A 14,988-nucleotide genomic window follows, 5' to 3' on the forward strand; every position below is an offset into this window, starting at 1 on the left:
ATGTTAATGAAATCCATAATGTGCACAGATTTTATGATAGCAGTTGTAGGAAATTCCTTTGGTGAGGTTTGTTGATTTCTGTCCCAGTGGTAATAATTGTACCTTTTACAGCGTGTGTTAATGTCAGCATTTAGGAGCAACGGCTACATTTATGCCACGTGTAATGTAACACACCCATTCTTAAGCTTTAAATAACTTTCATATTGTACTTTAAAACCCCAGGGCAAAACCAAATATGTTCTTCAGAACAGGGAAGAACCCCTATGTTGAAACTTCTAGCATATCCACAGATACCTTCTCCATTGAAAGAGGTCTGCATCCTGGTAACCAGGCTTAGATATGGATGGAGATGAAATACCTCTTGATTACTTAAAAGCATCACTTAAAAGCTCCACATCAGCATGAGAATTTTGGTCAACATCAAAAGAGTAGTTTGGGTTGCTTGACCTGAAAGGAGACTGATGTTCGAGTGAATGTATGCATACACAAGTACACTCAACCTCCATGTACAAGCACACTCAAACATAGGTGTACAAAAAACATATACATGTGTGAGCATATATAAACACATATGTGCACCCAAATACCTGTGCCTGGAAGCATGCACACACAAACATACATGCATACATTGGTTATTTCCTTTCTTCACCCTTTCTCTCCCCTCCCTCAGTCATCTAATCTCATTCAACGCTAGGTTCCAATAAAGAGAGAAAAGTACATTAAATTTTAAAATGCTTTGTATATCCCCATAGTAATAAAATGCATTATGCTTTTGTATTTCCAGCAGTTGACGAGAGTGGGCATTTGAGACTAATTTCACACATTATGACTAAGAATAATCACATGTGCACTTGTGCATGTGTCTTGTGCTTTAATTTTTTCACCAGTTCTCTTTGCCTCAAGGGGTTAAAAATGCATTTATGACATTTTTCTAATTGCCTCGTGTTGGGAGAACAAAGCCTTCGTTCCATCCAGCAAAGTTTTATTTTCCTTACAATTCTTGTGCTTTAAACTTCTGACTACAATTTATGGATCTAGCATAGAGAATAAACAAGCCCTTTCATTCTTTTAGCAAGCCTGGGAGGGCTATCGATACTGTTCTTTGGGGGTTAGGTGATTGGATAAGACAGCTTCTCTGGGCCTTTTAGGCATTTAAGATTCCATGATTCTATTAAAAATAAATGTACTTGATCGCTAGTGCGCTGAGCTTGCCTGAGATGAAAATATAAGTATGTTGGAGCATAGCTGGAACTCATTTTAAACACTATTGATAATGGCGTGAGGCAGCATGCAGCTAATTTTTTTTCCATTAAGAAAGTTTTTTTTCCCCCACAGATCAAGTAATTGTTAGGGCTGCTTCGACCACAAAGCTCATCTGAGAAGTTCATGCTGAAACTCTGCTTGTGGTGGGTCTATTTCCCTTGATTTCTTCTGAGCTAGTTTGCAGGAACATACAGACCATGGGTGACAAAATGAAATCCATACATTTGCCCTTTATGTGTCTCCAATCCTGAAGGAAGTTTCTGTGAGGCCAGGGCTTATCTACCATTATAGTCTGCTTCTACCTTAAAATTTGACCAACACCCAGCCTCTGTATCTCCTTAAACAAAAATCATGTTTGTTTCTGAGCAAACCACCTTCCTGACAAAGGACATCTTGGCTGTCTCTAGACTTGAAGTGTTTACATACTGTGAAAGCAGGTAAATCCCACCTCAGACTAGAGAAAGACCAGACCCAGCTAGGCTCCTGCCTGCAGGAGCAAGGATTTAAGCAAGGCCTTCAGTTTGGAAGGCTCTGGGAATTAAATACCAAGTTTCTACTGGGAAATACTCAGAATAATGAAAAGAAGTGAGGAAATCATAAGAAATATGAAGTCGTGACGAATCCTTTTGCTATATTAAGAAGTGAACGGAGCTTATAGGAAAAAGAAAAAAATAACTTTTCAAGCTCCTAATTTTAACAAAATAAGTATGCATGTTGTGAGCCAAATTTGGTGGTTATTTCAACATATCCCAGAAAATCCATTCTAATGAAAGATCCATAATGGAACTCATGCCTCTTTGTGGTGTATCAGTTCCTTTTCACATCCCTGTGACACAACCTGATGTAAGTAGCTTAAGGGAAGAGATTTTGTTTTGTCTTACAGTTTGGAGGTATAGTTCATCATGATGGGGATGGGATAACAACAAGGGCACGAGGCACATGATTGTTACATTGTATCCACAGTCAGGAAGCAGAGAGATGGTACTGATGCTCAGCTTTCTACTTTTCCTACAGTCCAGAACCCATTTGATGGAATGGTACCATACACAGTTAGGGCAGGTCCTACTCCCTCACAGACATCCTCAGAGCTTTGTCTCCTAGGTGATCCTATTGTCAAGTTGACAGTATTAACCATCATACATGTTAACTTAATTTTTTAAAGTATTTTTTAAAATCCAGACCAGGTGTTGCTAATCTCAATTAATATTTCATAGTGCAAATTATATTATCCTATAGTTTAGCATGTTTCCAATGATTGCATGCATATATAATGGCATCATTATTTATTTGGAAGGCACCCATATCATAATGAAATTATTTATTTATTTAGCAGTTATCTAATACACTTGTACACATGTAAAATATGCATACACATATGTGTATATGACAGAAGAGGAGGAAGGCAGACAATATTTTTTGTGTGTTTAGTATGTTTTCTCTAAAATCAACTGGCTATTAAGTAGAAAAATCTCATTTAGTGCAATACCCATGAAAATCATTTTTCAAGACTTCTGCATGAATGTTCAATGTCTGGCAGGGAGTATGAGACACTAATGCATGCTTCCACCTGGAGACTCAGCTGCACTTCTCAACTCTGCAGCACAGTAGCCTAGCTCTCTTAGAGGGGAACACCGCTGCTTTCTAGAATAGTTTACATAAAAATCTGGTTTCTAAGTCACTTCCTACTAAATGTCTAAATTTGGGATATTTGTGTTTCTCATTTTAGATTCATCTCAATTAAGGTCTTTTATCAAACACAAATCGTACAGATTAAGAATCATCGTTCCATTTCTTTTTAATTTCTGGCATTTTAATTAAGACCATGTGAAGTGATGTGCTATAATACCTTAACTTTGCATCTCAGAGTATAACTGCCATGTAATTGAATTCTTCCTGATCAGAAAACCTGCTAGGTCCTGGGGGAACAGGGAAGCTCTTTGAAGCATTCCAAAGCATTTTAGCTCCTCGGTGTCTCTGCCAAGAAGTGCCTCCTCCACTCCTTCTTATGTGTTGACATCCATTGCAGCCTGGCTACCTGCATCAGGCAAGTGACCTCTTATCATTGCCAAGCATATGGTTGAAGTGTCCAACCATAACTCAGCCAGAAATCTGCTTTCCACGCAAGCCTGGGGAACTAAGTTTGATTCCCAGGACACACAGAAAAAGTCAGAGTGACAGTATACTTAGAATCTCCATGATGGGAAGGAGACACTAGGAAGGTCCCTGGGGGTTTTGACCTGCTAGCCCAGCCAAACAGGTGAGAAAGACAATGTCTCAAAACTAAGGTGAAAAAGAGATTGGAGAAGATACATGATATTAACCTCAAACTTCCACACATACATGCAAGTATATGTGCATGTATGTACACACACACACACACACACACACACACACACACACACACACTCCAGAATGGGTTCAGTGGATGAATGCCAGCCACTATTCTGGTATGTTAGAGTCTCCCAGCTGAGGTAGGAGAGGGGCAAACAGCACAATACTCCTGTGTGACATCTGTGGTGTGTCCTGTGGTTTAGCAAGTTGTCAGCCAGGCATATTTATTTTTTTACATTATGTGACCCAGGCTCAAATGCTTGAAATTAGCAATCTGGATTTTCCTCGAAACGTGGAAATAATTTGCAGTTGTGTGAGCTGATTGCATTTGGATTGTGAAGGAGGCATGTGGTTCTCATAGCCCTGCGTTGCCACTTTGTCCCTTAGCTTCAGAGTGAAGCAGACAATTGAAGCTCTCTGGAATGCAGCTCCTTCCTTGTCTCCATTGCATGCTCCATCCAGGCAGTTCCCAGTCGATGCTTTTTCCCTGCCACAGCCTGGGTTTTGTTCAGCTCAGCCACTATGAGTTCTAATCATGAGTCTTAGTCATTCTTTGAAAATGTGCATTTGAAAGCCTTAACCATCCCCTTTATAAATGACTCTCAGGAAAAGAATCAGTATAGCGATGAATTAGTAAAGTTTCTAACTAAGAAAGGCAGTCACAGCTCGTTTATCTGCCCTCAAAATAATCAGGCTGAGGGTGGTGACCCATGCCAGTAAAGCTAGGGCTCTAAGGGAAGAAGCCTCAAATATGAAGACAGGCAGGGCTACTTAGCCAAACACTGCCTCAGGCTAACAAACAAACAAAACACAGAACAACAGTCTTCCCTCCAGAGACTGCACACAATTTGTGACAGTTGGCACCAAGCAGCCTGATCCTTCTCTTCTGTCTGGTCTCTGGGCCACATTCATTCTAACCTCAGGTTCAGTGATCCTGTCAGCTCCTGAAGGAAGCTCCTGAAGGAAGGATGTTTTATGCCAAGTGGAGGAGTTTTCTCGACACCTGAATTCACAACCACTCCATCAGCACATGAAACTCTCATTACCAAGAGAGGCCCACCTACATCAGTGAGAAATACATGGAAAACCGTGTGAAAGGAAGCTGTCAGAGTTTATAGGGCAAATGACTGATGGAGGCCATTACTCCCATCTGTAAGCCTTTAGTTTCCAGAAATTTCCCCCACCCCCCATTTGTTTTTTAAACCAAGATTTTAGGCAAAGGAGAAATCAAAGGCATGATTGACTGTGGAATAGGCAGATGCCGACTATAATTGCGTATCTCTGGTCAGTCATTTAGGAATCACCCCAATGTAGCAAAAAGACTCACATGAGCAGAATAGAACAACTACATTGTATTGGGGGGAAAGGGTGGTACATCTGTGCATAGACAGGTATGTGTGCATACGTGTAGAGGCCAAATGATAAACTCAGGTGCCATTCCTCAGCAGCTACTCACCTTGTGTTTGAGACAGTGTCTCACAAACCTAGAACTCACCAGATAGGTTAAACAGGCTGACCAGTGAGCTACAGAGATCCTTCCCTGTGCTGAGGTAATGTGTGTACCAATTGCAACAGCTTTCTGCGGGCTTTGGCAGTCAAACTCATGTCTTTAAGCACTTCACTGACGGAGCCACCCCCTAGCCCCAGAACAGCATTTTAAACAGAAAGATTCCTTCTCTCTACTTAATATTTTCTTGATTGGTTTAGTTTGAAATCTTTTTAAGCTTCCAAGAAACTAGGAAGGGGTGTGTGTGTTTGTGTGTGTGTGTGTGTGTGTGTGTGTGTGTGTGTCTGTGTCTGTGTATGTGTGTCTGTATGTGTTTGGGTGTGTGTGTCTGTGTGTGTTTGGGTGTGTGTGTGTGTGTGTGTGTTTGGGTGTGTGTGTGTGTGTGTGTGTGTGTGTGTGTGTCTGTGTGTCTGTGTGTCTGTGTCTGTGTTCTTTGATATGCCTTGGAACCAGCTTAGCTCTGTTTCTGCCTGGAGTCTGCCTACTTTCTGTAGCCCTACAATGACACAGATTGAAAATTAGGTAAGCCTTATGACTTTTGGTGGTGCATAGACTTTGATGTTACTTTTGCCAAAGTACAAGAAAGGTATGAAGAACTGCTCACACATAAACACCCTAGGCTGCCAGGCTTGTCTTTGCTCCTTAACAGGAATGTGAGTGGCCAGGACCAAGTCTTTGAGATTCTGTAGATACAGTAGAAGAGCTATTGCATCACTGCTGCCCATTTAGCCAACTTCCAGAAGAGACACTAAGTTCCTGAGAGGACATTTGAGAAATGAATAACAAGGACCACTCCATAACCCAACCAGGAAGATTCAATGGCACTCAAGCTTTAAGTAACAGCCTTTCTAAAGGACCGGAAAGCTTGTGGAGAGTTATAATATGCGTAGTGCAAAATATGCGGATAAGAGTAATTGCATTCCACCTTACTGTTCGTGGCCTAGACACTTTCTTCTTGACTTTAATATCATGCAGTTGTCTTTGGTTTGGAAGAAAGGGGTTTTAGATCTTGCCAACCATGCTGGACTTAGAACAGCATTGAATTTAATCGCAGGGAACACTGATGCCATCTGCTAAGGATTAGGGGTGTTTAGGAATAGTGAATAAAACTTCAGAAGACTCACTCCTCTGAAATTATAATTTACACACACACATGTGCATATACATATACACCAACTACAAAACTACTAAGGAAAAATGTACTCACAATCTAATGGCCCTGGTGTAGGGGTGTGCATGATATGTCCTCAAATAGTCCCCATAATAACATGAGGCATAACTGAATATTGTCTCTTGAAGAGAGGAAGAAACAAAAGCTTGAATTGGAATCTTAGCCAGGTCATTCTTTCTTGTCAAAGTTACACAACCACTTCCTAGGTCTCTGCCTTTGGCCACGACATGCCTACCATAACCCCCTGATTTTCCTAAGCCCAGAATCTGCTGAGCAGTTCAGTGCAGCCTGTACACTCTGTACTGAAAATGTTTTTGTTTGTTTACTTGCCTTTTTTCCCTCTCTTACTGCAGGACAGAAATCTTGTAACTTTTCTCTTAACCCTCACAATGAATGTATAGACACACCAAACACTTACTTGCATTGTAAATGAATAATTGCCAGTCACTGCCTTTCCTCCAGGGTAGGATGCCCTGCACAGGTTCAAGCTTCTGTTCACACTCACTTACCTGTCCTTAAGGTTTGAGGACCCAATGTGGCATCTGAACAGCAAAGCTGCACACAATCAGTGTAATGTTTTCTCAAAGTGCTTTGTTTCTAGTGTAGACATAAAGCTTCATGCAAGATAGAGGAGTGTTGCTGGCTCAAAAGTGGAATCTCGGGAGAGCATCTCTCCTTCATGGGAATGCCTGGTGTCCCAGAGGCAGAGAAAACAATTCAGCCATACAGTGATGCTAAGCTTGGAGTTAAACCACAGTGAGGATTCCTTGTCTCTGTAACTATCATCTGCTTCATGTCTAGATTCCTGCGTTTTACAAAGGTCCACAAAGGAGTGTGGGGTCCATGTGATGTGTTAGTGATGTATTTATGTAGTATATGCTTGTCTCTGTGGTATATGTATGTATATATGTATGTATGTATGTGTGTATGTATGTATGTATGTATGTAGTATTTCTCTCTCTCTCTCTCTCTCTCTCTCTCTCTCTCTCTCTCTCTCTCGTGTGTGTGTGTGTGTGTAGGGTATGTGTGTGGTATGGTGTGGTGTGGCTATGTGTGGTATGTGTCTGGTGTGTTTCTTAATGTGTAATGTGGTATGTGTATGTGGTATGTGTGGATGAGTATATATGGATTATCTCTATGTGTGTAGTATATATAGCTTGGAGAAAGATATGAATTGTGTATAGATCTCTGGTGTGTATGTGTGCATGTATGCATGTGTGATCTCTCTCTCTCTCTCTCTCTTTCTCTGATGTATCAGATATGTGTAGTGTGGTATTTGTGTGTACCTATGTGTGGTATGTCTGACTATGTGTCTGTGTGTATGGTGCATGCTTCATTATGTGGTGTGTGTGTCTATGCGTGTGTCTACATACCTATGTGTGGGGTATGTGTGATATCTATGTCTGTGTGTGTGAATTCATATGTTTGATTGTATGGTGTCTGTGTGTGTGCATGTGTATGCGCGCGTGCGTGTGTGTGTGTGTGTGTGTGTGTGTGTGTGTGTGTGTGTGTTGGAGTCTGAAGACACCCTTGTTCTCTAAGTAAAGTCTGCCAAAAGATAAAAGACAGAGGAGCAATATTAATTTCTGGTAGGCAACTGGGTAAGATTTTGCTATTCCTTTTGCCTCTTTCTCATGAACCCTGACAAAGAACCAAGTGGAACTGCTTACTAGTCAAGGACTAACTCACAATTAAATTTTTGTTTTTAAGTTGGTTCTACTGGTTTGTGGGTTAACACTAGAAGAGTGTCAAGGAATCAGATCCAGCTGCAACCGGAACTTGGTTTTCTCTTAACTATGGTCAGAAGGATTCATTCACGTGTCTAAGATTACCAGAGAATGTTGGATCTTTGTCTTGAACTTTAAAAAAAAATCCATAACTATCAGCTTATTCTTCCACCATATAATAATATTCAAAGTAAACTCTTCCAGTAGCCTTGTGTGCAGTTTAAAGTAATCAACAAGGTAGTCACAGATGGCCTCATATTTCCCATAACTGCACAAAATATTTAATTTCCAAAAAAAAAAAAAGCTGTTGGATTATATTTTTGCTGCCACCGAACTTGAAGACCAGCATGGGGTGCCTTGAGCCACACAGGGTGACTCTGGACCAGGGAATATGACAGTTTGTTTCTCAGTTTATTTATCCATAAAATTTTCCTTGTTTGATAGGTGGTTTGAAGGAGGTAACACATTTAAGTTTTACCCTTAAATTAAATACCCTAAACACAGAGGCTGCATTGCAGATTTTCTATTAAAAAGAACAATTTTAGTTATCAGCATTTTTCTAAATAAGACAATAATCGTGACAAAATAATATAGATAAAGAATTATGTTATTAACCATCAGAGGATTATGTTATTAACCTTAGGTGGTTGTGTTCTGATTAGCATCTATAAAAAGCCAGAGATCCTGAGTTTCAAGCAGACAATGGTCAGATGCTGTGAATCAGCCCACTCAGCCTAGAATAGCTGAGGTCTACATGCCTGGCTAGGTCAGAAAACATGTGTTTTATCTAAGGAAATGAGACAATTACTTAAAAATATTTTCTTTAGCTTTAGTATCAACTGATGAATTAAACAGCCTTGAGTCATCAGAGATGTTCTGAAGAAAACCTGCCATGTCTTCCCCTCACAAGCAGACTTTCCGGTTTTTAATCAGACCTCAGTTCTTTGTCCTTTATTTTCTCAGGCTGTTGTGCTGGCCTGCCAGGGGAGCATTAAAAGCTGATAAATGCTCCCTTGCCAATGCTCACTCACGGGGCCGTATTTTATTGAGCAAGGCAGATTTTCATTTTGGAAATGAGGTTTTCCACATTACATTACCAATGGCCGGTTGTGCGCAGTCATGGCAAGCAGCGGCAAGCATTTCATGGCTCAAAGGCTACGAGCTGTGTGATTTACTATACAATGCTGAGAAATGCTGCTTCGTCCTCCAGTGATCCTCAGTAAAATGTGGGCCTTTCCTTGCCTCTCTGTATCTGGGGAATGTGTTTCCTGTTATTGTGAAGACAATGCCTTTGGCCGTAAAGTGTTTATTCTTGTAGATACCTGAACAGAAAGAGCAAGGAAGGAGTCAGGGGACCCCTGCCTTCCAGGGTCCCCAGCAGTAGGACCAACGCTGCTCCCTATCTCACACCTACAAGGAAAAGCTGGTGATTTCTTTGTTTCTGCCTGATAGCTCTTTGTTCAAAAATAAGATATGGTGAGAGAATCTAGACTCTTTGAATTTTATATCAATGTTGGAAACAGTGTCTTATTGAGTCACTTATGTCCACTGAGCTGTGAAAACTGGCTCAGGAAGCAGCCACTAGAACTCCAAAGTCTGATGAACTTCTGAAGATAGTGTACATACCACTGGATACTTTCCAGATGTTGATGTGTGTCATACCCCCAGTGGGAAGTGCTCAACGAGCTGAGAAAACCATTTGATGTTCAATGGCACATGTGCCTACCCCCACTCCATATCCCTCCCCACCATCCCTCATCACAGAATTCCTCCAAATTCAGACCTGAAAACACATCCATCTTCCAGGCAAGAATATGACAGCTAGAAAGTAAAGATATACTCTAAAACTCCGAAAGTTAAGGATATTCTACAAACTCAGAAAGTAAGGACTCTCAAATAATCAGGAGACAGTGAGAGAAGAGAAGTTGCCTGGGTTTGGGAAGCATATTACCTGATCGTAGTACCTGTGAGCCTAAATATCTGTGGGGAAAGAGAGCAACATGCAGGAAAGGAACCCTCCAGAACACAGCGGGGGTGCACTGTGGAGAACTTCCCTGAACAGTGCTGGCTTCTCTACTATTCCTGCTGTTTGTCTTAAGTGTACCATTCTTGTGGCCTGGAATAGAAGGTGGGTGAAAGCAAAGCAAAGTCCGGACATGGACGAGGATGGATCTGGAGATTCTACATTATCTCCACAGCTGCTGACCACTGCCTTCCAATTAGTGTCCTTCAGAGTCCACGCATTTAAGACCAACAGTGTCTGCTAGTGTGAGAAGCATAGCTGGCTACTTGGTGCTGACTGTTTCATCTTTACAGATCTTCATGGTCAATTCTGCTCTTCCTGTGTGCCCCACTCCCTTCCTCTTCCTGTCTACTTGCAGAATCCTACTATAGAATCTTTGCTACACACTTGGACATCACAGTCAGCTGTGAAATGTCTCCCCTCCCCCACCCTTCCCAATGTTTAACGTTGCATCTTTTCTTTCCTGTTTCATACTGTGTATGTCAGCCCTTCCTAAGGTCACACATTTGAAGTTGCCACAGATTTGCTATCTGTCCAAATCTACTGAACACACCTCTCTAGAGTCAATGATTATTACATTAAGTCCAATACCGGAGGGCTCAAAAGTAGCAGGACATAAATCCATCAGTATGGGGTGATACCCTTAAAATGGTGATGAGGTTAGGTGTGGTGGCACATACTTGTCATCTCAGCACTCAGAAGGCTAAGGCAAGAGAAGCCTGAGAGTTCCAGACCAGTTTTGGCTAAGTAGTGGGTTCTAGATCAGCCTAAACTTCACAGAACCTGTGTGTGTGTGTGTGTGTGAGAGAGAGAGAGAGAGAGAGAGAGAGAGAGAGAGAGAGAGAGAGAGGAAGGAAGGAAGGAAGGAAGGAAGGAAGGAAGGAAGGAAGGAAGGAAGGAAGGAAGGGAGAGAGAAAGAAAGAAAGAAAGAAAGAAAGAAAGAAAGAAAGAAAGAAAGAAAGAAAGAAAGAAAGAAAGAAAGGAAGGAAGGAAGGAAGGAAGGAAGGAAGGAAGGAAGGAAAGAAGGAAGGAAAGAAGGAAGGAAGGAAGATATTGTCTAGGAGATATATCCATAAAACAGAAGGAAATGACAGGATTGGATTACCTTATAACTACAAATATATATTTTTTTCCATAGGAAAAATACTCTGAAAGAGTGGAATGTGTTGTCCCATTAGTGATATCTTATAGAAATGTTGTTCCTTCTTGAATCTACTACTGTTTATGAAATCTTCACTAGGAATTTATTAACTATACAGAAAGAGAAATAGTTTTTCCTAGAAAAATCATGAATGACTAAATGAAACTAAAAGGAGAACACAATGACCAACACAATGAGCTGTGTGATGAGTTTACCAGAGAGAATTGCCCGGCTTATCCACCAGGCTGAGAAGAGGGAATGGTCACTCCTGTTTAGAAGGAGGAGAGGAGAATAGAAGGGAAGGAAGGGGGGAAAGAAAGGACGAAGTGTAGGGAGGGAGGCAGAAAGAGAGGGAGAGACAGAGTTGTTTTTATTTTCTTTTATGACACGAGAATTTTTACATGTCAAGATATGCAATCAAAATATCTTCTGTTAGAAACTACAATTATTCTAATTAAGTTATAAGTATTTTGATGTAATTAAATAATACACATGAAAGCAGATTGGGGCCATTGTCATAATTAGCAGAATTCCCCTAGGCACTTGGAGAGAAAGAGCTGGTGGGCAGATATGCCCAGCATTAATGCTGAGTCCACAGCTTGAGGGAGACCGTGATTATCAGAGATCTAGATAGCATCCTCTCTTGGTCTCAGTGGTCTAGGCCTAGATTCTGTGAGGTTGTCATCCATCTTAAGTAAAACCAGTGGCAGTAATGTTAGGAAGAAAAATGAAACAGAATTTCAAATATCCCAGTGTGGTAAATAAGAGGAGCCACAGAATTTACACCCAGCAGGAAACTCTATGCAATTACAGAGGAAGTAGCTGGTATGTTTCATCGCTGTTGAGAAAGAAAATACCATTTCCTTCTCATGTGATTCGTGCTTGTGTTCTAAGGACATTTTCCTACTGAGGAATTGCTTGTCTTTGCCCCAGGCTCCTTCTTCAAAGTCATCTGATTCCCTAGTACCTGGTAATCTTCTGAGTGACCATTTCTTTTCTGCCTAGTAACTAGCTCTCCCTTAGAACTTTATAAATATCGGGGCTGGGGACATGTCTGACTGGAACAGTTTTGTCTAGTATCCAGAAAGCCCTGGGTTCCGTCCCCAGAACCCCATAAAACAGGTACAGGTACAGGCACATGCTTATAGTCTCAGCACTGGGAAGGTAGAAGCAAAAGAATCAAAAGCTCAAGATTAGTCTTGGCTACACGATGAAGCCAGGCTACGGAGAGACACTGCATCTGTCTGTCTATCTGAAAGCATATCCAGGGAATAGAATTCTAAGATTATTTCAAATCAACTCAAGCTGCAATTGGACACTTGAGAGTTTAATCATTCCCAGACTGAAGAGCCTCTTGTGTGACATGGAGAGCAGAGCCATGCTTCTATCCCTTGGATGTCCAGATTCTAAGGACCATTCAGCTTGCAAGTGGACGTGCATAACCCTGATTAACTCAGTGGATGGTCAGTAAAGCCTTGGTGTTCTGAGAGCATTTTGAAACTCTTGAAGTCTCTGTGTCTGAGTTAGTATCATTTTTTTCTCTCTTCATCTGAAATTCAGTTCAATTTGCTATCTTTTGTTTTACTTGCCAAATATTACAAGCATTGGCAGTCTTGCTTTTGGAAACCTGTGCCCATAGGGGATAAGAAGAATGGAGTATTCACTAGAAGCTTCCTGCTTCCCTTCTGAAAAGAATTACTAATGCCAGCTATCAAGATAGGCATTGGAATTGTTTTAAATGTGTTGAGTAAACATTTATTTGTTAAATTGAAAGTTGAAATGGCCACCATTGTTAATCTATAGTATTAATTCCTATTAAAATTTTGTTCTGTGGGGGGGTGGGACACAGTTTATTTGGTAGAATGTTTGCTTAGCATGCACAGAGCCCTCGATTCCATCCATAACAAACCCAGGGTGTGGTACTGCATGCCTATAAGCCCAGCGCTAGTTAGGTAGAAGCAGGGAGATCAGAAGTTCAGGGTGAGATTTGACTAAATAGAAAGTTGCAGTCAAGCTGAGAGGCAGGAGGAAGTAGATCTCTGTGGACACAAATTCTGCATAGCAAGCTTCAGATGAAAGCTTAGAAGCATCGGCTCATATGTTTTAGACCAAGGAAAGTCAGTCACGTTGTGAGACCCTCCCGGGGGAAGCAGGGTCCTAGGACTAAGGAACTTCACCCTCCCTTCAAAGTACTGATTTTCCTGTACCTCTGTGTTTTAAGTCCTCCCAGGGCTGCCAGGATAAAGCTGCTCCTGACAGTCCAGAGGAGGTAGCCGTCCATGCAGGCTACCAAAGCTACATTCTGCAGCAGCCCTGAGCGCCTAGCCACTGCAGGGTTAATTGAAAGAATGTTTTCTGAAAATTGGGCTGTCAAGTCACAGGATCCTGAAGCTGAGTAGGGATGGGGATTTGCTCCAACCCAGTTGTTTGTTTGTTTATTCTTTTTTGAAGAAACTTGTGTTCCCCTCTTCTGTTGACATGGCTGGTGGATGCAAACCAGGTGTGTTAGGTAATTCCTCTCTGAGTCCTCAAAAGATACTATGTTTGTGTATCCTTTTTTTAAAAAGACTTTTTCTTTTCTTTTCTTTTCTTTTCTTTTCTTTTCTTTTCCTTTCTTTTCTTTTTTTCCTCTGTAAAATCCAGCTCATACAACAGATAGAAGGAAACAGCTTTCCAGGACACATCTAAGGAAAGGACAATGAAAGCAGTCAACACATGGAAACTAAACATGTGTTTTAATTTTAAGTTATATGCAATTATTTATGATGACAATGAGAAAAGTTTTCGAAAAGGATTTGATTATACTGACAATATTTTTGAGGAATATGAAGAGAAGCAGGAGAGGTCTTCCTAAGCTTAAGCATGGCTCATTGGCACAGTGCTTGCCATGTAAACTTGAAGACCTGAATTCAATCCCCAAAATCCATGTGAAAAAGCTGTGTGTGATAGCACTGACTTATGATTCCATCCTTGCAGAGACAGACACAAGCCATACCTGAATATACATAAATAAACACACACACTACATACACACACAAGGGGGGAGGTGTCCAAGGACTCCAGTTCATGACCAGTTGCCCACTGACAGCCAGCTAATCACAGTGGGAACACATAACAGAGCAGACCTTTCCTTTCCTTTTCTCTTCTTTTCTTTTCTTCTCTTTTCTTTTCTTTTTTTTTTTTTGTCTTTTTTTAAAATTAGATATTTTCTTTATTTACATTTCAAATGCTATCCTGAAAGTTCCCTATACCCTCCCCCCACCCTGCTCCCCCCCACTTCTTGGCCCTGGCATTCCCCTGTACTGGGACATACAAAGTTTGCAAGACCAAGGGGCCTCTCTTCCCAATGATGGCCGACTAGGCCATCTTCTGCTACATATGCAGCTAGAGACACGAGCTCCGGGGTACTGTTTAGTTCATATTATTGTTCCACCTATAGGGTTGCAGACCCCTTCAGCTCCTTGGGTGCTTTCTCTAGCTCCTCCATTGGGGGCCCTGTGTTCCATCCTATAGATGGCTGTGAGCATCGACTTCTGTATTTGCCAGACACTGGCATAGCCTCACACGAGACAACTATATCAGGGTCATTTCAGCAAAACCTTGCATCAGAGCAGAACTTTTAATTACCTGGAAGTCCCTACTATACTCCAGGGTATGAGATTAACAAACAAGACACAAAGTGAGGCTCTCTTGTTGGGAAGCCTCACTGGAAACTGACCAAGAGGAACTTACAAGCTTTGCTTTGTGATGTATTTCCTCCCTATCATGCTTCTCAACATAGCTGCTTATATCAAGGCCATGAAAAAAATCAGAAGAAAGGAGCTT

The 14,988-nt window shown here is 41.3% G+C and overlaps 1 protein-coding gene and 1 long non-coding RNA gene across 18 annotated transcripts in view; one reads left to right on the forward strand and one right to left on the reverse strand.

The window, feature by feature from the left end:
* Nrp1 (neuropilin 1) overlaps positions 1-14,988 on the forward strand; it is a 146,886-nt gene that overhangs the window by 83,104 nt on the left and 48,794 nt on the right. The window lies entirely within an intron of this gene.
* Gm32643 overlaps positions 11,361-14,988 on the reverse strand; it is a 39,931-nt gene continuing 36,303 nt past the window's right edge. For all 12 annotated transcript variants that reach the window (XR_003947627.1, XR_003947628.1, XR_003947629.1 and 9 more), the window contains one exon: positions 11,361-13,847. This is a non-coding gene — a long non-coding RNA (predicted gene, 32643). The remainder of the gene's footprint in view (positions 13,848-14,988) is intronic.

Source organism: Mus musculus, chromosome 8, assembly GCF_000001635.26.
Source record: "Mus musculus strain C57BL/6J chromosome 8, GRCm38.p6 C57BL/6J".
Classification (NCBI taxonomy): domain Eukaryota; kingdom Metazoa; phylum Chordata; class Mammalia; order Rodentia; family Muridae; genus Mus; species Mus musculus.